The 12,997-nt window shown below is 41.2% G+C and overlaps 1 protein-coding gene across 1 annotated transcript in view; it reads left to right on the forward strand.

Moving 5' to 3' along the window:
- The first annotated feature begins 2,480 nt into the window (after nt 1-2,480).
- The window catches only part of LOC133962522 (leucine-rich repeat and fibronectin type-III domain-containing protein 2), a 62,240-nt gene continuing 51,723 nt past the window's right edge, over nt 2,481-12,997 (forward strand). The window contains exon 1 of the mRNA XM_062398156.1: nt 2,481-2,606. The gene's annotated coding sequence lies outside the window, so the exon portion shown is untranslated. The remainder of the gene's footprint in view (nt 2,607-12,997) is intronic.

The raw sequence follows: 12,997 nt of genomic DNA on the forward strand, positions 1-12,997 counted from the left end.
TCACAGGTTCATTCAGCTTTGAATTCTATTATGTCTCATTTCAAAAATGTCTCCCAATCAAATGCCTCAGGCCTCTTTTTGGGAAGAACAGTCACTCTGAAATTAACTTCCTTTCATCCAGACCCTATCGGTTACATCCCAATGGACTCAGATCAGGTACCTACACTCTCATACAGACAAAGTAACGAAAACCTCTCCTTTTCTTTGTGTATGCTGCATCTAGTAGCATTTGAAATGAAACTACAAGCAGACAAGATGGAAGAACCATCCACAACTTGGTATGTCCAGATTATCTTACTTGGCTCTGAAAGGTATGCACAAGATAGATAAATCCATTTTAAGGTTAACAAGCGAAAAGCAGTAGCACAAGAAGAATGACAGCTGCCATCCTGGAGATTTATACATTTTCATAAAAAAACACTTGCAAGTCCTAGATTTACATATTCATCACCTTTGATGCCTTACACCCCCATGAGTGATGTCATGTCGTGAATCTGCATTAAAATTCACACCGAACATTGTGTCCACATACATTAAGAAAACCTTTTTCCACTGTACCATGTTTCAATGCGTTACATCAACCATAATCTAGACTGACAGCTGCTGATGACCTACGCGCCATGTATGCCAACAGCAGTGTCTTAATATATGGCGTGAAATTGTAGCCGTCTGAATTCTGGTTTAACTTTTACAGCTCCGTGCCTGTTTGCACTCGATCAGTGTTAAGCCCACCACGAGGCAGTGTGGGCACTCGGGCTGCTGTGGGTGGGAATGGGGAGGGATGGAGAACACAGCTTGCAGGCTCTGGCATCTGATTAAGCATATTATGCTGTCAGAATCAAAGCAGAGGTGTACTTGGCAACAGCCAACCCGCTACAACCAACAAAGTCAGGAAATCTCTGTGGCTTAGTAACACCCCACATTGCAGAGGGGGCTTGTCAATGGGATTTTCAGGAGGATATTCTGCAGCTTTTCAGCTGTGACAGAGGCGGAAATCACACAGCATGAAACCACGTTTCTTTCAACCCATTCATCAAATTCTAATTTATAAACCCCATTTCTAATGAATGCACCAGGGACCGTGTGTACTCTAAAGGGTTTAACTTTTGCAAATAAGCAATAAGTTTATTAACTCAAAAATGTAAAAACATTCACCAACACTTCATTCAGATAACCTGGATACTTTTTAGTCAAAGGTCAAGGTCACTGTGGCCTCACAAAACCATTTCCCTTGTGAATATAGACATCGTAAAAACTCAGAGGATCCCTTGAAATTTGGCACCGATGTTCACTTACTCATGAAATAACGATTACGTGGTCAAAGGTCATGCTGATCTCATTAGTCTAGGAAAAAGCTGAACTAAACTGCACTGCTGGTGAAGGCACACAACCACAGGGCTGCAATTGGAGTTCATAACGTGGCTGACCAGACTCAGACTTAAATAAGCTGCAGGTCTCTAGAGGTATAGGCAAGTTTTGAAGTAGACAGAGTGCAAATCATGGTCATTTTCAGGGACTGATCTCTCTGCTTTTCCATCATGCTACACCGGTGTCACAGTGCCACAGTGCTTATTATCCAGTATCACACTGACGCTATTTAATATGCTCTCTTTTGTCCATTGCCATTAATACTCCGGCTTCCTCTCAGCCGGCGGGAGTTCGTGTAAATTACTGTTCTACCCGATCTGGCAAAGACAGACGTCTGGCAGATGCGAACCTCAAGACGAGACATGTATTGTTCCGTAAACAGAGCACAAATTACATTGAGACTTCAAAATTGCGTCTGTTTATTAACTTTGGCCGGCGCAGTCTGGAGAAAGAACACACCGTTTTCTTCTTAAAATGAACATAAAAACCTTGTCGGATCTACCTTTCTCCCTCCCTTTGTGTGCGCTTTAATCCCCCCCCCCCCCCCGATTAGGATGAGAAGCAACAGCGGGTTCTGGGAGGACATGCGCTCTGACATGGTTGCAGAATCTTAATGAGATGTATTAATGCTGTCATTGTCAGGCGCCAACGTTTCACAGTGTGGGTTTGAATCTGTTGATGCCATACCCTGATGTGCTCAATTCCACTGTTCCCTGCAAGAAGACATACCACAACTTTAATTCTACACACTGAAAATCAGAGGGATGCATTTACCACACAAAGCCAAGACAATTTCTCTGTTCGCCCCTGCACTCAAGTGGAGTCATGGCCGGCCGTGCGCATGTGAGATACAGCTCATGACAGGCCAAAGTCAAAAAGGGCAGGCTGTTATTTCCCTCCCATTTTAAATGTCACATCTTTCTGCATGTATTACCTTGGAATTTCAAAAGACCTACAGTTTATTTTGCGGAAAACATTCAGAATGTGTCATGTTCAAAAACACCAATTTCCACTGATGTGTTGTTCAGAACTCTGCAGCGTTCAGGTCAGCCATTTCTACTTTTCACTAATGGTCCTGCTCTGCCTCTCTCTCTCCCCTCCTTCAGGTGACCTGATAAAATCAACAGAGACAAATGTGACAAAGTAGCGAGGGGAGCTGTTGTATCAATCAGACGCGTCCTTCTTGCCACGAGGCATCATGTGCTCGGATACCTGACCTGACCAGACGACTGATAACTGTAAGTACCAAAGCACGAACTCAGAATGATATTCACAGTGATATCTATCCGTCTGCATGCTGGTTTAAAGCTCACATCTAATGTAGCATATGCTTTTAAAACAAATGTCCCCCCTCGGTTTAAATGCAATTTAAGTGACCATGATGAACCTTTTGTGACAATACAACACTGAGAATAGTCGCTTCCAACTGGTGTTTATTATTTTTCCACCTCATTCATTAACATGGGTAGGGCAAGTATCACAAAGACCTCTGTGTGGTGCATTATAGTTCCACAGCAGCACAAACAACATCAGCTACTGCAGGTTTAAGTACCCGGGTCTGTCAGGTTTCCGCTCTAATCTGATTTTGTAAACGTACACTATGTGTTACACCTAATTTCAGTACATCAGGATGAGAAGCAGCTGTATCATGGCCATGAACTATATAGAAGTAACCAGGTTTGTAACTGGCTTTTTAAGTGTAAATATAGGCCATGTACTTCAGAAAGGGAAAGTAAAGCTGGGACACAAGGAATGTCCCAGGGAATTAGCTGATGCATTTAGTGATAAAGCTCCAGTTTCCCCAAAAGAACAAAATCCACAGTGACACAACTTAGCCTCTAGAGGACTAAATAACAGATCTAGCAGTACAACTTTTGACTTTGTATAATACAGACACATTGTGACTGTGACACAAACACACACACACACACACACTACAGAGCCTACTTCTGACTTCTCCGACTTCAATATTGATGCTGAAAAAGGAATATAGAAGGAATATGTTGCATCTAAGAAAATACAAAATAAAGGCATTCTTCCAAAACAATGATGTTTTGGAACCTACTGCTTATCCACATTGACGTTTATGAAACCATTTACCACAATGATGCCCTCTAGAGTTTGGATACACCGCTCAATGAGTTTATATCAGATATCGGACAAACCTTTTGAAACGTTATTCAGGGTTAGTAATGTTGGCTGAGCCATTTATTTATTTAAAACTGTACATGAGTGTTATCGAGAGAAATATTGGGCCCAGGTTTGGAAAGAGAAAAAAACCTGTCAGGTTTGTTTTCTTTTGAGCGCAAATCGATCCAATTTCGTACAGACACAATATCTGAGCCCTGATCATATTGTCCGCCTATGAATTAGCCTCTACGGGCAACAGCCAATATTTTGGGGCTTCTTGTGTAGACAGTGAGTATCTAGGCCAAGATTCTGTCTTTGGTTTGCGTTACACTGTTTACAGTCAACATAGTTATTTTATCACACAAAACACTTTACAAAACGCATTTCAGGTCCGGAAGACATTTTTGCTCAACTCATTTAAAAGCTATTTGTATATGAATAAGAAGCAATTAAAATATCAATAGCTGATTGATTACGGTCAACGTTTGCCCTCAGACTTTTTACCTGTGGGCAACCAAAGGATGTCCCAACATTATAGGTCAAACTAGAAACACAGCGGAGGGCTACCGGTCCCAAAATCCTGATGTTAAACATTTCACATACAGAATATGAGTATCTACGAGTATCATTAGCTTTTATACAAAACATGATAAATGGTTTTGGCAATAGACAGCAACCTCACCTTATATAAATACATAAATAATAATATATAAATTACCCCAGAGAAACAAAACGTTCCAAAAGTTGCTAACTTTGAATACGCAGCCTCTGTATGGTTGTTTATGAGGGTGCGTGCTGTTGCCCTTGTTTCCTTGAAGTCGAGTCAAACTAAAGCCAGCACAGATAAGCTCTCTCAGGTAGAAGCGTTGACATTTAGTAGGAAAACAAACATCACTCCCCCTAAAACAGATCAGTGTTCATACTCAAGGTAACCCTCCGCTCACATAAATGTATATACACCGAATGCTCAAGTGTTCACAGGTTAACCAATGAAATGAAGTATGTCTTGATTCTTCGCAATAAGAGAAAAACATGTCAAATTCTCTCCTCTCAGAAACTTGACATTCGTCACCTAATCTTCTTAAAACCAACCTGTCACAAATCTTCTCTCAACATTCATGCTGCTTGCACGGCAATGATCGGATGATACACTCAGCAAAAACCTAGAAGATTCTGATTTACAAAGTTGGATTAGGTTGGAGTCGTAAGCTATCTCCCCTCTCACTCTTTCCTGCCTCTCTTGTCCTATCACTTTCCGTGAGAAAATGGCATCATTTACTGCCGTCACTGCTGAGCTCATTGTCTCCCATTATCCCAGGGACAAAGCTGCCATGACATTGAGTTAATCCATGCTTGTTTCAATTTTGCTTTCGGGGGGAAGAAAACAGATAAGGAGTTCGGGTGAGGGATGGAAAGGAGGCGCCATTCAGCAGGCGAAGTGGACTATAGTAATTGGGATGGGCAAGAAAAAGATCAAATCCAATCCGTCTGGTATATTAGATTGATTTTCTTAAAAATTTTGGACGTGCCTTTAAGGGATTTTCTCTATGGGATTGATGGAGCGCTTCTCTAAAACCTAAAATTGCTTGCTAAGAGTGTCAAGACATACATTCTGTAAAAAGAAAAACTCCTGCTAGACTCAAATGAAGATTTGATGAAATCTAGGGCAAGGAAACTGCAGGGACGTTCTCCCTCATCGACATCTTCACTATCATCGCCACCAGGAGACATAAAACACTGCGGCAAGAACTCAGAAGCTGCTGGAAGGAGAACTGTCTTCAAACCATATGCCTTGCCTTTCCACTGGAAAGGGAGGTATCATTTGTAAAGTTCACCGTCTTAGATAAAGCTCCTTCCAGGAGTCTAATTATAGAAAGTCCAAGTCACACACTGCAATGTGAACCTCGACTAGGCTGCCTTAATTACACTGGCAGTATAAAGACAAGAAAACAGGGTTAACTGGAAGATAAGACGTGGGGTTGATATACATGCTGTATCCTTATACCGATTGGTTTCCTCTGGCATTTAGACGTAAAGAAAGTGTTGGACTGGTGCCAAAAAGCTGCAAAGATAGATTTTCATTTTACATTACAAAAAAGATGCTGTTGAAAAGTATCACGGCAAATCCCTCCTGCTGTTGTCAATTTGAGGAGGAAACACAATTGATCAAATCCAAGGAAAACATGTTCTACTTGGTATTCATGATGCTCTTACAGATTTAATAGGCGGCAATAAAAATTACACAAGCGCATGAAGCAAAAGGTTTTGACGACATTGCCAATTGTATATATAAGTGATATTAATTCACTGTGTCTCGTTTCTTAGAGGGAACCACAAGGTAATCTGTCTAGTTTAAAAACAAAATCTGCAATACTTTTTTTCGGGGTAAAAAATCTGATAAAGATTTTAGTAACTATTGACCTAGGCAGGTAGAGCCTTGTTTGCTACCTCACAGTCCTCCAGCTGCTTAGCCCATTCTGAGCCATTCACTGATAAAATCTCCAAGTGGTGTTGTTGTCACTGTCTGCGGTCTTTTGTCGTATGTTTTCAAAGTTCTCTCTCCAGTTGGGCTTCAGCTCCTGAAAAGGTCGGAATTAAATGTTTCTCTGAACTGCTGCAGAGGTCCAAAGTTCCACCTCTCTGGTTCCCTCTTTTTATCATGTCTTTTGGTTTTCTTGACATCCCCTCATCCAAACAAAAACTTCAGCAGTCAATTTACTTGTAGGGTCATCGGCAAAACACCTGCCTAGTTTTAAGTCTTTCGGTTTAACTAGAGTTTGACTGTGATAGATTTCTGCCATTATTGCTATAGAAGTGTAATTCAGTAAAACAAAGCAGTGATGTCAGACAAAGCATATGATTCTGACTCAAACCAGTACAATCCAAGTTAGCTGGTAGCATGCCAATGATACTAGGTCATCCTGTTACAGACATACAATATGAAAAACAGATCTTGAAGCAGAAATCATCAATTCAGTTCTTTGGATCAATACAAATAGAAACAAGGCTTCCATGGATCAGGCAGTGGTCAAGACTATGAAGGAATCCAAGACGCAACCAAACAAATCAAAATGCAAATATGAAGGAATCCAAAGTAATGGTCCAAAATTCAAAAGTAAGATTCAAGCAGTCCGAAGAGGCAAACACGAGGAAGAACAGAGCAGTAGAACATGGTGAGCAACACTTATACGAGGTAAACAAGACACATATGTTACAGAAAACTAGCAGAAAACCACACAAAGACAAGATAACCATTTTTTATAGGAAGTCCACAAAAAAAGGTTCTCAAAGGGAAGCAGATTACAACAGACCAGGCTCCATCCACTGGCTTCACTGGGAGAATTGCTTGAATGACCTCCACTGTCGGCAGTGACCGGGCCATTTGTAAGATATATAAGCAGAAACATGTCACTCCATGTCAGGTCCTTGGCCGGCTTGAATCAGAGATCAAGATCTGAAAGATCAGTATCGTCCCTGCTCGTAGCAGAACTCCGCTCACGGGTAATGGAGAGATGGCACTCAAAAGCAATTAACAAAAAAAAAACTGAAAAATGTGTCGCCATTATTGGTCCTTATTAGGGTAGTTTGCCTCCCAAAAATATCCGTAACCATCTTTCATATCCGCTATGATGGGAACAGTGAAGTAGTAAAGTGCCTCTTGATAGTATATTATTGGCAAATTAACCTAATTAACTGGAAAGAGATTCATGGAGCGCTCTAAGGTCACCCAATGTTTGTGCTGGAAAAACTAATCTTGAACATTTGCAGGGTGAAGGAGACACATAACATTTCTCAATGCCGGGAATTGCCTCCCCCTTCTGTCCCATCTCAGCAGGATATCAAAAAGATGATAGCGAGTTAATATCAGCGTGCCATCTATTGATTGCACTTGTCAGCTTTTACAATCTGGCTTCATCTGTTGGTCTGCGCTCCCTCTGCCTCATTTAAGAGTTTCCCAGGGACCGAGGTGAGCCCGTCCTCTAGCTGACAGACTGCTCCCCCATCCATCTCGGCCCTGGCCGTTCCCAGACTCACCACCCCTCTTACAGCTGCGCACAGGAGCCCCATCATGGTTCACTAATCCTCCTCATTAAGCCAGGCCCCCAAGGCTCTCGTTACTGTACATCTATTCCCACATGTCCTGTTCCAGACTCATGGCTTTCATCTTTGGCAGCATGTGCACATGTCATGAATGGGCCATGTGCCGTATAGTGCGTGTCGGGATTTTGATGTCTCTGTCAGCTGCAGGACCTGATAACATGGGGTAGAGTCAGCTGATCTCGCTATACCTTGGAGAGGGAACTTGATTGTGCTCAGGTTGGAAGCCTCTTTCACTGTAACTTCACCTCCTCTGGGGGTGAAGGCTTTTTCTATTGGATTCACATTAATATCTCTGTTCGATTTAAGGATCTATAGGAATCACAGGGAGAGTTGTGTTATCGTCGGTGCATGTGGGGTTTGACACTGCAGGTTAACTCCCAGGGCAGCATCCGTCTCCGCCTTTATTGCTGTTACACTTCATGTTTCGTTTTATTGCAGTGTTCCGACACCGAACCTCGCCCGGAGAGCGGAAAAACAAATATGCTTTTTATAGCCCCCCCCACAAAAAAAAAAATAAGTGTTTAATTCCATCCCCTCTTCAACTTGTGTAAAGGTTGGGGCAGAGCGAAAAAATGCTCAGGGGATCTATTTTAACCTGGCTTTGAAGTTCTCTGTCCACACCGCCAGCTGTTTGGATTTCCTTAATGAAACACTTTACGAGATTCATGGTGGAAACAACTGAGGCCAATCGGTAGCTGCGACGTTGAAGAGGCTTACCCGCAAATCGGAAAAAAGTCCCGGAGACGCTGAGCGCACATCCAGTCGTTTAACTTCCCTGAGAATACGGTGGTAAAGCTGCACTGACAGGCGGCGCCAGATGGGTTTGGAGGAAACAAATCATGTCCTGCGACACCGCATCACAAAGTTGAGCAGCTTTGGCTCTATATCTGAAATATGCTCAGAATGATGGGCCGTTGAATTTGTAAATCACTTGTCGTAGAGTTTTTTGTATTCAAGCGGTGGTGGGTGTGTACTCAACAATCAGAGGTGGCCTGGGTGACACATTTTATACACTGAATAAAATGCAGCATCCTGTTAAGGTACAGTTTTGGAATGGTTCCGGACTTCTTTTATGGCCTGCCTCAAGTCACTGCTTATGTTGGTTGTATTCTTTTACTATTTCATCGTAGTTTGCCAAAAAGCGTAAACAAATAGTTTCTTAATCTCCAATAGTTTTAACATTGTTGCAGAGTCATAGCTCGAGGGCATGAGGGTGGGTGAGTAGTACTGTTGCACAGACACACAAGTGTTGTCTGTATTCCAAATGCAAATAAATGTAAAGTCAATAGTAGTGGCTCCTAGCCCAGCTACTGGAACCCTTTAATGCAGAGCACTGTTAATGAAACTCATATAGTATACTGCATGTCCATTTGTCTTACTTTGAGTGCAAGTTTGTTGTATAGTGCCTTCACAAAACTCCACAACTCAACAAAACAACTTCGCTTCCCGTTTATTTCCGTGTGGAACGAGGCGAGACACATTCACTTTACCCAGTTAAATATGTTTGAACTCTGACACGAATCAGAAGCTCACTAGCTGTGCTCACTCCGGGACTTTTGTCTAAAACACTACTGGCCCTATTACCTCTCCTCTTTTACTTTTGGTTTCACAATGGGCGAAGGTTTCACCAAGCAGGTGTCTGTCGGACTCAACTCTTCCTATAGTCCCCCGGCCAGGCTGTAATTGGACAGCTGATTTCATTTCGCCGTGGTGTCTCATTTTCAAAAAGTGAAAAGGCTTCATTGCTTTTCTTAGCAAGAATTAAAAACATTGATTTATGGTTACAATGTCCTTGGCTGGAGGACACCGAAATTAAATCCGGTTGTTTTTTCTGTGTTGTGATTTAATGTAGATTTGACACGTCAAGCCACGGTGATACACAACTTGCTCTTTTATTAAAAAAACAAGGGCAAATATCTCTTCCTCATTTGGTTGTGATAAAGTAGATGAAAACAAAACACATAAGTGAATTAAACTTTACTAAATGTGTTATCATTTAGGCATTGTAGGTTATATATATAAACATATATATATATATATATATATATATATATATATATATATATATATATAATATTATGACCTAAAATCAATATGCCTTTAATACTGGTGTGTTTCCATGATTGGGTCAAAGTATATATATACCAATTGCGGGGCCCAGTAATTAGATGACATCACTGATGTGTTTGGAGACCACCGCCTGTGACTGATCCACATTGATAAAGGATCTAATCACAGAGCAATCATGCATGTAGTGCAAACCACCATCTTCTGACATATTCAACCACATCCTCTCACCTTGTTCTGAATCTGCCATGTGAAAAGAAATGTCCCGACAAAAACACACGCCATAAATTGCTGGCAAGGTTTTCATTATAAATGACCTACAAAAAGTCACATCATGAGCTATTATTTAAAACCAACACCCCAACATTATGCCCTGGGAGTGTTTTGATAGGTGACTAAATCCTGGAATATAATATTTAAGGCTCCTATTGAAGCTCCACTACTCTCAAAGCACCTATTCATTAAAGGACACATATTGGAAGATTTTAATTTAAACTCATAATATAACTTAATCCTATGCACCAGCAGCATTAATCCTATGCAACGGTGGCAAGTCGATAGTCATGACTATCAATCTGACAAATCAATGCTTGGATTGATTTGTCAGATTGATTTTGATTGTCAGATTTACTCGATGGTTTTCGGTGTCACATTATAGGACTATATTGAGCAGTACACGGCTGATTTAACCTACAGTTCACCTGCATTCAAATCAAAGGGAGGCCATGCTGCTTATATAATGTATTTTACAAGTCAACGCCATGTGCTTTAAATTAGAAGCATGTGCACTCACCCAGACTGAGTGAGGTATTTAAATTCACAGTCATGCACATACAAGCGGGGTTTTTGAAGTTGATGACAATAGACGACAGATGTGCTCTCTCTCCGAAACACTCCATTCACAAATCACCTGTTTAATATTCATGCTGCTTATTTTGAAGCGTGATTCATTTTGTCATTTTCCCAGCGTGCGCCCACTTCCCGACACAGTTGGTATGAAGTGAGCGATTGTCAGTGGAGTTGTCGCAGCTCGGCTCTGTGGATTATGACAACCTGAGATGGCGGCTAGACAGAAGGGATTTATCTTTAAAAAAAAAAGGAAAATATCATCAAGGTAGGAGAATTATTAAGGAGATAAAGCCAGATAAACCACAGCTGCCTTCAGGTCTGCAGGGCGCGGGGAACTCCTCTCCAGAGGACCAGGCCGCAGATGGAGGCAGGTTTTAAAAAGCGGAGCGTACCACCAGGTCCAGGTGAAGCTTATTTCGTCAGGCTGATGACCGTGTTCATCACCTGCTATCACACAAGCAAAAACAAAAAAGGTGGAGGGGTAAAATTAGACCTGTAATAACTCATGGATGCAGTACCTTTAGAAAGGCATTAAAAAAAAATCTAACAAATCATTAACCTGTTCGGGGCCTCGCTCATAAATGACATGCCCGAAACGAAAATAGGGTATATATTGGCAACTACGGGCTATGTATGAATAATCATGGCATCTAATTTCATAGAGAAGTTTATTTTTAAATAGGACCTTTAACGGCATTTTAATCAATTAAATATATAAAATAGTATTATTTTATCTCCCTGCTACCCTCAAAGTATGTGGAGGGATGGAGGGATGACGAATGGATAGCCAGTTAAAGTGAAAGATTTCTTTACACGCATACTTAGTTGTAAGAAGATACCATTTCTGAAATGAATGAATGTGACAGGGCTGCGATTCTTAAATAATCGTTCCTTGCTACTGAAAACAAAATGTTTTGTCAACTCTACACTGCAGAATGAAAAGTGAAAGAAGAGTAAAGAATACTAGAGGATTAAGACCTTATTTGTCCACAAAATAAGACTTTCTACTGATGGTTTGGATTGAATTATCCATAACCCGCTCATTAGTAGGAGGGATTGAGCAACCGAGAGCAAATTAATACATCATGGAGATATGATTCGTATTCAGCGACATCAAAATAAATAAATACAACTGATTGCTTTATTTACTGTGTCTTGTTTAGACATAGAAGGCAGCAAATGGCAGCTGCAAAAGTCTTTCAGGGACACAAATATTATCCAATTGTCTCACATATCCTCAGGGTGAACACGGATACACACACACACACCGTGCAGTAATTATGGGGACAGATTCCGCTATGGGCAATATAAGGGAAGGTGACAGTCTCGAGAATTTGATGTGAAACTGACACTTGTCTTTTGCCTCACTGACACAAGCAATTCCTGTTGTCCTTTAAGAAATGTGATTTTCTCTTCATTCACATAGCTCACCGATTGTAACATATTCAATAAAACAGAAAACTTGATTTTTATCCCAAAGATAAAAGTGCAGCTTAACTCTCTGATAGGTGGCAACCGTACTCTGTCGTCATGATTACGCCTGCTGATTTCCTCTGTGGGCGTGGCCTATATAAGGGTCTGTTTGCAGCGTTAAGACACTGACTGAGGCACGCAGCCTTACCCGCAGCTGTCTGGTGTTATCCTCCTGTCACTTATAAGCCCGTGAATTGAGATCCAGATGCAAGCTCCAACATGTTTGTTATTTTACTTCATCATTTAGTCATCATCTTTGATCTCGTTTGTTTGAGAACTAGAAGAACACAATGAGAAGCGCGCTGTGTTCTCCGCCCTGTAAGCACATGTTGAGTTGTTAGTGATCCCGGTGAACTCTCTGGCTCATGTGCGCATGAAACAGAACTGAATATTTAGAAGATACAAAAAGAGTGGTGTGATGTGTGGGTTGCTACAGGTGTACACGATGAAATGATGAGGCAAAGTTGTATGTGGCTCCTCTGCCTCAATTTCTGCAAGGTAGATACATTAAGGCCTGCTTCTTGATTCTCTCCTCCAAACTCATATTTTGTTCTGGGGTTGACCCAGTACTTGTATCATATGCATGGTTGTTATGGATGTGAATTTTGAGATTTAACAAGTGCTACATAGAAATGTGTAAGTACCACCAGTGCAGACTTGAGAAACATAATATGGCTACAAGGCCTCTTATTTCTTCTACTTAATGTCGATGCACTGCATAAACAAGTTGAAAAACCTACGTGGGCAAGAAATATGATTCTGATAGACAATGCTGCAAGATATTGTTTGTTATAGATATGTGTGGTTGCATGTCATCATTGGCCGCGGCACTGCATTTCGGAATGGTACTTTCTTTCCACTCTTTTGCTAGACGATCCCGGGCACCACAATACAAGTGGTCTGATTAACATGATTGAGGAAACTAGGTTAATTTAAAACCAATGCTGAATGTATTGTCATTCCAAAGTGAAAGCGGTAGCAGCCACATGCTGTTGCTGCTGGTAAACAT

Source organism: Platichthys flesus, chromosome 10 (assembly GCF_949316205.1).
Source record: "Platichthys flesus chromosome 10, fPlaFle2.1, whole genome shotgun sequence".
NCBI classification, from domain to species: Eukaryota; Metazoa; Chordata; class Actinopteri; order Pleuronectiformes; family Pleuronectidae; genus Platichthys; species Platichthys flesus.